Consider the following 10,186-nt stretch of genomic DNA (forward strand, 5'->3'; position numbering starts at 1 on the left):
GCAGCTCTCCTTAGGAAACTGGAGTCTTAAAACATATTTGTGCCTCTGTTGACATAGAAATGAATGGGAGAGAAAACACCCTTATCCAGTTTTACCGCACAGCGAGCTGGAAAGTCAAAAACTTCACGGATACTTTTTCCTAGTAAACTGAATAATTTGACAGTCTTGTGCTAGTGCGCTTTCTGAATTAGTTCGGTTACCAAGGTGACACTTTAGCCAGAGTTCTGTGTTGCGTTGTATACCGGAACAGGCATTGCAGTGCCCTGCTTTCCAAAGAAGCTGGAGATTAGCTGGCTCTTCTCCATTAAGACATCCCTCTTAGAAACAAAACCATCTAGCAGCATCAATCAGTTGTCCTTAGGAAACTGGAAGCTTCAAACATGTTTCTGCCATTGATATCTTTGGATTGGATGGGAGAGAAACCACTGTTGTCTAGCTTCACTGCAAAATAAGCTGGAATGGGGACGAGGATTTGGCTCAGTAGCATAAGCACTTGACTGGCAAATGCAAGGATCTGAGTTCAATCCTATGATGCACCAAAAAAAAAGAAAGAAAGAAAGCTGGAAAGTCACAAATTTAATGGAAGCTTTTCCTTTGGAGCATGAAAGAGCAGCTATACTTGGTATGGTGGGACTTTGTGAATTACTTCGGTTTCTAAAGCCACATTTTATCCAGAGTTCTGTGTTTCCATGTAAACTGGAATGGACATTAGAGTTCCACGCTCCCCAAAGAAGCTGGAGATGACTTTGATCTTCTCACTTAAAGAACTCACTCTAAGAAACACAAATTATGGAGCAGCAACAATCACCTCTACTTAGGGAACTGGAGTCTTCAAAAGTTTTTCTGCCACTATTCCTATAGGAATGAATGGGGGTGAAAACAACTTTCTACAGTTTCTCTGCACAACCCCATGGAAAGTGAGAAAATGCATAAATGTTTTTTCATAGGAGACTAAATGACTTGCCACTCTAGGCATACTGGGTCTTTTTGAACATGTTAGCCAGAGTTCTGTGTTTTCTTCTATAGGGGAACAGGTAATGCTTTGCTCTGCTTCCAATACAAAGAATAGTTTAGCTGCCTGTTCTCACTTAAGACTTCACTCTTAGAAACACATATCAAGGAACTTAATGTTTGTTAATCAAACAGCTCTTCTTAGGGAACTGGAGTCTTCAAATGTGTTACTGACTCTGTTCCCATGGGCATGAGTGAGAGAGAAAACACACATTTCCAATTACTCTGCACAACAAGCTATAAAGACACAAACTTCATGGATGCCTTTTCTATGGAAACTCAATGAGTTGCCACTCATGGCATATTGGGGCTTTGAGAATTACTTCGGTTACCAAACTGATGCTTTAGAAACTGGTCTGAGTTTTCTTGTATACAAGAAAAGGCCTTTCCCTGCCATGCTTGCAGAAGAAGCTGGATCTTAGCTGGCTCTTCTGCCTTAAGAACTCACCCTTAGAAACATAAATTGTGGAGCACAAATAATCAGATCTACTTAGGGAACGGGTGTCTTAAAAAGGTTTTCTGCTTCTATTCAAGTAGGAATGAATGTGAGACAAGACACTGTTTTCCATTTTCTGTGCACAGCACCCTGGAAAGTGACAAACAGCACTGATGCTTTATCTTAGGAGATTGAATGAGGTGCCACTATTGGCACAGTGAGGTTTTGTGAATTACTTCCGTTATCAATGTGAAGTTTTAAAGAGAATACTGAGTTTAGCTCTATGCGGGAACAGGCATTGGAGTGTCAGACTTCACAACTAAGCTGGAGCTTAGCTGGCTCTTCTCCGTTAAGAAATCACACTTAGAAATACAAATCATGGAGCAGTAACAATCAGCTCTATTTAGGGAACTGGAATCTTCAAATGTATTTCCGCTTCTGTTCCCATAGGAATGAAAGGGAGAGGCAACACATTCCCCCATTTTCTCCGCATAAGGAGCTGAAAAGTCACAAATTTTTCAAATGCTTTTTCTTAAGACTGAATAAGTTTCCACTCTTGGCATAGTGGTGTTTGTGAATTACTTCAGTTATCAAAGGTAGCTTTTAGCGATAATTTTGTGTATTGCTGTAGGTGGGAACATGTATTGCACTGCCCTGTTTCTCAATGAAGCTAGAGCTTAGCTGGCTCTTCTCCGTTCAGAACACACTTTTCCAAACATAAGTCATAGAGAAGAAATAATCAGCTCTACTTAGGGTCCTGGAGTCTTCAAACGCGTTTCTGTCTCTGTGCAAGTAGAAATGAAAGGGAGAGCATAAACCCTTCTCAAATTTCTCTGCACAATGATCTGGAAAGTCATTATACTCATGGATGCTTTTTCTTAGGAGACAGAATGAGTTACCACTCTTGGCAGAGTGGGACTTTGTGATTACTTCAAATACCAAAGTAACCTTTTACCCAGTGCTCTTTGTTTTGTTGTACATGAAAAAAGACCTTACAATAACCTTCTTCCCAAAGAAGCTGGGGCTTAACTGACTCCTCTGCACTGAGAACAAACCTTTAGAAACACAAATCATGACAGTGAGTTCTTAAGGGAAAAGAGCCATCTAAGCTCCAGCTTCTTTGGTATTCACCTCACTCCAATGCCTGTTTACCTTATTCAGCAAAACACAGAACTCTGGATAAACTTCATTTTGCTAATAGTGGCAAATAATTCAGTCTCCTAACAAAAAACAATCATTGAATTTTGGGAATTTCCAGCTTGATGTGCAGAGAAAGTGGACAAGGTTTTTTTTCTCTCCCATTCATTCCTATGGGAACAGATGAAGAAAAATGTCTGAAGACTCCATGTATTTAAATAGAGCTGCTTGTTTATGCCACATGATTTGTGTTTCTACATGTGAATTCTTAAGAGAGAAGAGCCAGCTGAACTCTGGCTTCTTTGGGAAGCAGTGCACTCCAATGCCTGTTCCTGTATACAGCTCAACACAGAACTCTGGTTAAAACATCACTTTGGCAACTGAAGTAGTTCACAAAGACACACTATGCCAAGAATGGCAACACACTCTGTACAATAAAAAAAAGCATCTGTGAAATTTCTGACTTTCTGTTTGTGCAAAGAAACAGGAGAATGGTGTTTTCTCTCCCAATCATGTTTATGGGAAGAGAAGCAGGAACACGTTTGAAGACTCTAGTTCCCTAAGTAGAGATGCTTGATGCTGCTCCATGATCTTTGTTTCTAAGAGTGAACTCTTAACGCACAAGAGCAAGCAAAGCTCCACCTTGCCAAGAATCGGAATATCGTCAGTCTCCTGGGAAAAACCATCAGTGAAGCTTGTAATTTTCCAGCTCGTTGTGCAGAGAAACTGGGAAAGGGTGTTTTCTCTCCCATTCATTCCTATGGGAAAAGAGGCAGAAACACATTTGAAGACTCCAGTTCCATAACTAGAGCTGCTGTTTTCTTCTCCAGAATTTGTGTTTCTAAGAGTGAATTCTGAAGGGGGAAGAGCCTGCTGCACTCCAGCCTCTTTGGAAAGCACTGCACTCCAATCCCTGTTTCACATACAGAGAAATAGAGAACTCTGCTTAAAACTGAAATAATTCAAAAAGAACCTCTATGCCAAGAGTGGCACCTCATACAGCCTCCTTAGAAAGATCATATGTTAAATATGTCACTTTCCATCTCATTTTTCATAGAAAGTGGAGAAGGGTGCTTTCTCACCCATTCATTTTTATGGGATTAGAGGCAGAAAAACTTTTGAAGATATCAGTTCCCCAAGTAGAGCTGTTGTTTCTGCTCCATAATTTGAGACTCTAAGAGTGAGTTCTTCATGGAGAAGAACCAGCTAAGCTCCACCTTCTTTGGGAAGCAGGGCACTCCAATAACTGTTCCCGCATAAACTGAAACAAAGAACTCTGGCAAAAACATCACTTTGGTAACTGAAGAAATTCACAAAGCACCAGTATGCCAAGACTGGGAACTCCTTCAGTCTCCTAAGAAAAAGCATCCATGAGGTTTGTGACTTTCCAGCTCACTGTGAAGAGAAAGATGAGAAGGGTGATTTCTCTCTCATTTATATCTGAGGGGACAAAATGATAAATACATTTATAGATTTAGGTTCTCTAAGTTAAGCTAACTGTTTCTACTCCATGATTTGTGTTTCTAAGAGTAAATTCTTATGATAGAAGAGCCAGCTAACGTCCAATTATTTTAGAAAACAGGGCCCTACAATGTCTATTCCCCCATAGAGAAAATCACAAATCTCTGAGTAGCAGGTCACTTTGGTACCCAAAGTAATTCACAAATTCCTACTATACCAAGAGTGACAACTCATTCAGTCTCCTAAGAAAGAGTATATGTGAGGTTTGTGACATTCCAGCTCCTTGTGCATTGAGAGAAAGAATGGGCATTGTCTCTCTCACTCATTCCTATGTTAAGAAAGGCAGAAACACGTTTAAAGTCTCCACTTCCCTATGTAGAACTGATTGTTTCTGCTTCAAGATTTGTGTTCCAAGAGTAATTTCTTTATATAGAAAAGCCAGCTAAGCTCCAGCTTGTTTGGGAAGCAGGACATTCCAATGCCTGTTCCCGCATACAGCAAAAGACAGAACTCTGGCTAAAACGTCACTTTGGTAACCGAAGTAATTCACAAAGCCTGACAATGCCAAGAGTGGAAACACATTCAATATCCTTAAAAAAAGTATCCATGAAGTTTATTATTTTCCAGTTAGTTGTGCAGAGAAAGTGGAGAAGGGTGCTTTCTCTCTCATTCATTTCTACAGGAACATAGGCAGAAACACGTTTGAAGACTCCACTTCTGAAACTAGAGCTGCTAGTTTTTGCTAAATGAATTGTGTTTCTCAGAGGGAGTTCTTAATGGAGAAGAGCCAGTTAACCTCTAGGTTCTTCAGGAAGCAGGGCACTACAATGCTTGTTTGCGCATACATTGAAACACAGACCTCGCACTAAAACACTTTGGTAATCGAAGTAATTCACAAAGCCTCACTATGCCAAGAGTGAGGTTTGACATAGTGTGTCTTTGTGAATTACTTGGGTTACCAAGGTGAACAGTCCTCTAAGAAAGATTATCTGTGTATAAAGTCTCCTAAGAAAGATTATCTGTGAGTTTTGTGAATTTCCACCTCATTGTGCAGAGAAACTGCAGAAGTTTGTTCTTTGTCCCATTCATTCCTATGGGAACAGAGGAAGAAACATGATTGAAGACTCCAGTTCCCTAACCAGAACCAGTTTTTTCTTCTCCAAGATTTGTGTTTCTCAGATGATTTCATAAAGAGAAGATCCTGATATGCTCCAGCTTTTTTGGGTAGGAGGACACTCCAATGCATGTTCCACAAACATTGAAACAGAGATCTCTGGTAAAATTGTCAGTTTGGTAACTGAAGCAATTCACAAGTACCATGAGGAAGAATGGCAACTCATTCAGTATCCTAAACTAAATCTTCTCTGAAGTTTTTGAATTTACAGCTCTTTTTGCACAGAAACTGGAGAAGGGTGATTTCTCTCCCATTCTTGCCTATGGGCACAGAGGCAAAAACACTTTGGAAGACTCCAGTTCCCCAAGTAGAGCTGCTTGCTTATTCTCCATGATATGTGCTTCTTAGAGAGAGTTCCTTTTGGAGAAGAGCTCGCTCAGCTCTAGCTTCTTTGGGATGCAGGGCAATATAGCACCTGTTGCCACATACAGTGAAACACGGAATTCTGGTTAAAACAATACTTTGGTAAACGAAGTCATTCACAAATCCCCACTATGCCAAGAGTAGCAACTCCTTTATTCTCCTAAGGAAAAGCATCAGTGAACTTAGTTACTTTACAGCTCCTTCTGTAGAGTACCTTGTGAAGGATGGATTATCTCCTATTAATTTCTATGGGATCATAGGCAGTAACATGTGTGAAGATTTTACTTACATACGTAGAGCTGCTTGTTTCTTCTACATGATTTCTGCTTCTAAGAGTGGGTTCATAATCCAATAGCCAGCTAAGCTTCAGCTCCTTTGGGAAGCACGGCACTACAATGGCTGTATTCGCATTCAGCAAAACTGAGAACTCTGGCTAAAACTTCACTTTTGTAACTGAAGTAATTCAAAAAGATGCCCTATATCAAGAGTGGCAACATATTCAATCTCTTAAAAAAGTCCATGAAGTTTATGATTTTCCAGTTGGTTGTGCAGAGAAAGTGGAGAAAGGAGATTTCTCTCTTATTTAATTCTATGGGAACAGAGGCAAAACACGTTTAAAGACTCCAGTTCCCTATGCAGAGCTGCTTTTTTCTACTCCATGATTTGTGTTTCTAAGAGTGAGTTCTTAACACACAAGAGCCAGCTAAGCTGCAGCTTCTTTGGGAAGTAGGGAGCTCCAATGCCTGTTCCCATATACAGCAGAACACAGAACTCTGTCTAAAATATCACTTTGGTAACCGAAGAAATTCACAAAGCCTCACTATGCCAAGAGTGCCAACTCACTCAGTCCCTTAAGGTAAAGCATCCGTGAAATTTGTGACTTTCCAGATCATTGTGCAGAGAAACTGCAGAAGGGTGTTTTCTCTCCCGTTCAGTCCTATGGGAACAGAGGCGGAAACACATTTGAAGAACCCAGTTCCCTAAGCTGAGCTGCTTGTTTCTACTCCATGATTTGTGTTTCTAAGAGTGAGTTCTTAATGCACAAGAGCCAGCTAAGTTCCATCTTCTTTGAGAAGCAGGGCACTGCAATGCCTGTTCCAGTATACAGCAGAACCCAGAATTCTGGCTAAAACATCACTTTGGTAACAGAAGAAATTCACAAAGTCACACTATGCCAAGAGTGGCAACTCATTCAGTCTGCTAAGAAAAATCATTCTTGGAGTTTGTGACTTTCCAGCTCGCTGTGCAGAGAAATTGTAGAAGGATGTTTTCTCTCCCATTCATTCCTATGGGAACAGAGGCAGAAACGCGTTTGTACACTCCACTTCCCTAAGCAGAGCTGTTTGTTTCTACCCCATGATTTGTGTTTCTACTAGTGAGTTCTTAATGCACAAAAGCCAGCTAAGCTGCAGCTTCTTTGGGAAGCAGGGCGCTCCAATGCCACTTCACGCATACAGTGAAACATAGAACTCTGTCTGAAACATCACTTTGGTAACCGACGTAATTCACAAAGATCCACTATGCCTGGAGCATCAACTTATTCAGTATCATAATAAAAAGCATCTGTGAAGTTTATTACTTTCCAGCTCCTTGAGCAGATATATTGTAGAAGGTTGTTTTCTCTCACTTTCATTCCTATGGGAACAGAGGCAGAAACACGTTTGAGACTCCATTTCCCTAAATAGACTTGCTTGTTTCTGCTCCGTGATTTGTGTTTCTAAGCCTGAGTTATAAAAGGAGAAGAACCAGCTAAGCTCCAGTATATTTCAGAAGCAGGGCACTCCAATGCCCATTGAAGTATACAGCGAAACACGGAACTCTGGCTAACGTCACATTTTTATGGGTTTATTTTTTCTTTTTGTTTTTTGAAATTCTCCAAAACTTATTGTAAAGAAAAATGTCATTAAAGCATGTAATTAAAAACATTAGGTTTAGAAGAACAAAATTAAATAGCATCTTATTCTACATTAGAAAAAAAGGACCAAATGTATAAGAAACTGGACTAATTAAAGGACTGAAAGAAAAATAAAATCAGTCCTCTTTGAATTTTATATTTAGCAAACATACCTCTGAAAACTAAAAGTAAAATATATTCCAGTTATGCAAACTTTAAATAATTTAAAACCTCCAGACAGAGCTCATATGACATAAGAAAGAGCTTACGTCAAAAGGCAAAATAAGCTGCAATATGCTCCTGGATGAACAATAAAGAGCTCCCAAAATGATAGTTATGCAGGACTATATAAAATATGTTAGATGAACCCTTATTTAAAAGACTATTGAAGACTGCGACATGTGCGGGCTAAAGAGAGAACGCTCTCGGCACCGTGTCCCGCGCCCGCCGGCCTCCTCCCCAGGCGACGGCCACGGCCTCAGCCCCGGCTCTTCTAGACCCAAGACCTGGGGTTTGGGCATGGCACCTCTGGGCGCCCGGGGCACCCGAGCGCCCAGACCTTCGCCGAGGGGCGTGGACGACTCGGTCCCTCAGGATCGCCACTACGGGAGCAGCAATGGTACCCCGCGCATCCCGCACCTGTCCTCGGCTGGACAGCACCTCTACAGCCCCGCACCGCCGCTCTCGCACGCCGGGATTGGCGAGTACCAACCACCCTACTTCCCGCCGCCTTACCAGCAGCTGGCGTACTCGCAGTCGGCCGACCCCTACTCGCACCTGGGAGAAGCCTACGTTGCCATCATCAACCCGCTGCACCAGCCGGCGCCCACCGGCAGCCAGTAACAGAGCTGGCCTGGCCGCCAGGGCCAGGAAGGTGCCGGCCTGCCCTCGCACCACGGGTGCCCGGCGGGCCTGCTTCCGCACCTGTCTGGGCTGGACGGGGGCTCGGTGAGCTCCCGCAGAGACGCCTACCGCCGCTCGGACTTACTGCTGCCCCACGCTCATTCCCTGGACCCTACAGGCCTGGCGGACAACCTGGGGCTGCACAACATGACTCACCGGATGGACGAAGTGCAGAATGTCCACGACAAGCACCTGCTTCTGCATGACCAGACAGTGATTCGCAAAGGTCCCATCTCGATGACTAAAAACCCTCTGAGCCTTCCCTGTCAGAAGGACCTGGTGGATGCCATGATGAATCCAAGTGAGGTCTTCTGCTCTGTCCCCGGAAGACTGTCCCTCCTCAGCTCCACATCTAAATATAAAGTGACTGTGGCTGAAGTCCAGAGGCGACTGTCGCCGCCTGAATGCTTGAACGCCTCCCTGCTGGGTGGTGTTCTCAGAAGAGCTAAATCCAAAAACGGAGGTCGGTCCTTGCGGGAGAAGCTGGACAAGATAGGGTTGAATCTTCCAGCTGGCAGGCGCAAGGCTGCTCACGTGACCCTCCTGACGTCCTTCGTGGAAGGCGAAGTGGTTCACCTGGCCCGAGACTTTGCATACGTCTGCGAAGCTGAGTTTTATACTAAGCCAGTGGCCGAGTACTTAACCAGACTTCATCTTGGAGGACGTAACGAGATGGCGAACAGGAAGAACATGCTCCTGGCTGCACAGCAAGTGTGCAAGGAGTTCACGGACCTCCTCAGTCAAGACCGGACCCCCAATGGGAACAACAGACCCCCACTGGTGCTGGAGGCGAACATCCAGAACTGCTTGTCTCATTTCAGCCTGATCACCCACGGCTTCGGCAGCCAGGCCATCTGCGCGGCCATGTCTGCTTTGCAGAACTACATGAAAGAGGCCCTGAGCCTGATAGACAAGTCCTACATGAACCCCGGAGAGCAGAGTCCCCGGATTCCAACAAGACTCTGGAGAAGATGGAGAAGCACCGCAAGTGACACAGGCAGGCGCGGCGTGGGACTGGAGAGGATCACGAGATCCATCCCTCCCTACTCCCAGTGGTCTGCGGAGCCCTGGAGTCCGGGGAAGCGCTCACTACCTACCTGATCTGTGCCTGGCTCAACGGCGATTCTGACTCTCCCCTCTTGGACTCGGTTTCTCAAGTGTTGAAGTGTCTGACTCCGGACATCAGATCCCAAGGTGACCAGTGCTGGGTTTTGCTATTGTTCCGTGTTAAGCATTTATACTTTGGAACCCCATTCATCCATTCCCTCCAAGTGGTGCTACAAGTTGTAAGATCAATAAACTGCCTGGGCCTCAACAAGAAACCATACACCTGGCTGTTGTAATGTCAAACCAACAGGACATTCACAGATCCACAGCTTATTTTTTTCAGTGTTAAGACAGAATGGCTGGTTTTTGCATCCACTCAATATTTATCAAAAAAAAAAAATGAGTATCTACGTTCTCCAGGGATCATACCATCCTCCAGTGGAGGAGGGTGGAGTGTCTGTGTGCTTAGCAACTGGCTCAAAAGTGCTGCTTGACACAGTTTGAACCCCAAGTTCACGTGGTATTTGACACTTTGAACCCCAAGCTCAAAGGGGGCTTTCTGATTTTAGAAAACTTGTAGAAACAAAGCCTCCTGATTTCATTTTTTTTTAACTTTGAAAGTTGACTCTTTAAATGGGAAACCCTTGGAAATGGATCTGTTCTTGTAAGGTACTAAAGCTTTATTTGCATATTTATTTCAAATCTTGATTTTTTTTAATTTTAATTTTTTATTTTTGAGTAAACTTGAAAAGGGTGGCCA

General features: G+C 43.3%; 1 pseudogene; it reads left to right on the forward strand.

The window, feature by feature from the left end:
- Positions 1–7,875: 7,875 nt before the first annotated feature.
- LOC101577311 lies at positions 7,876–9,371 on the forward strand (annotated as a pseudogene).
- Positions 9,372–10,186: the final 815 nt, after the last annotated feature.

This window comes from Octodon degus, unplaced genomic scaffold (assembly GCF_000260255.1).
Source record: "Octodon degus isolate 3935 unplaced genomic scaffold, OctDeg1.0 scaffold00396, whole genome shotgun sequence".
Lineage (NCBI taxonomy): Eukaryota > Metazoa > Chordata > Mammalia > Rodentia > Octodontidae > Octodon > Octodon degus.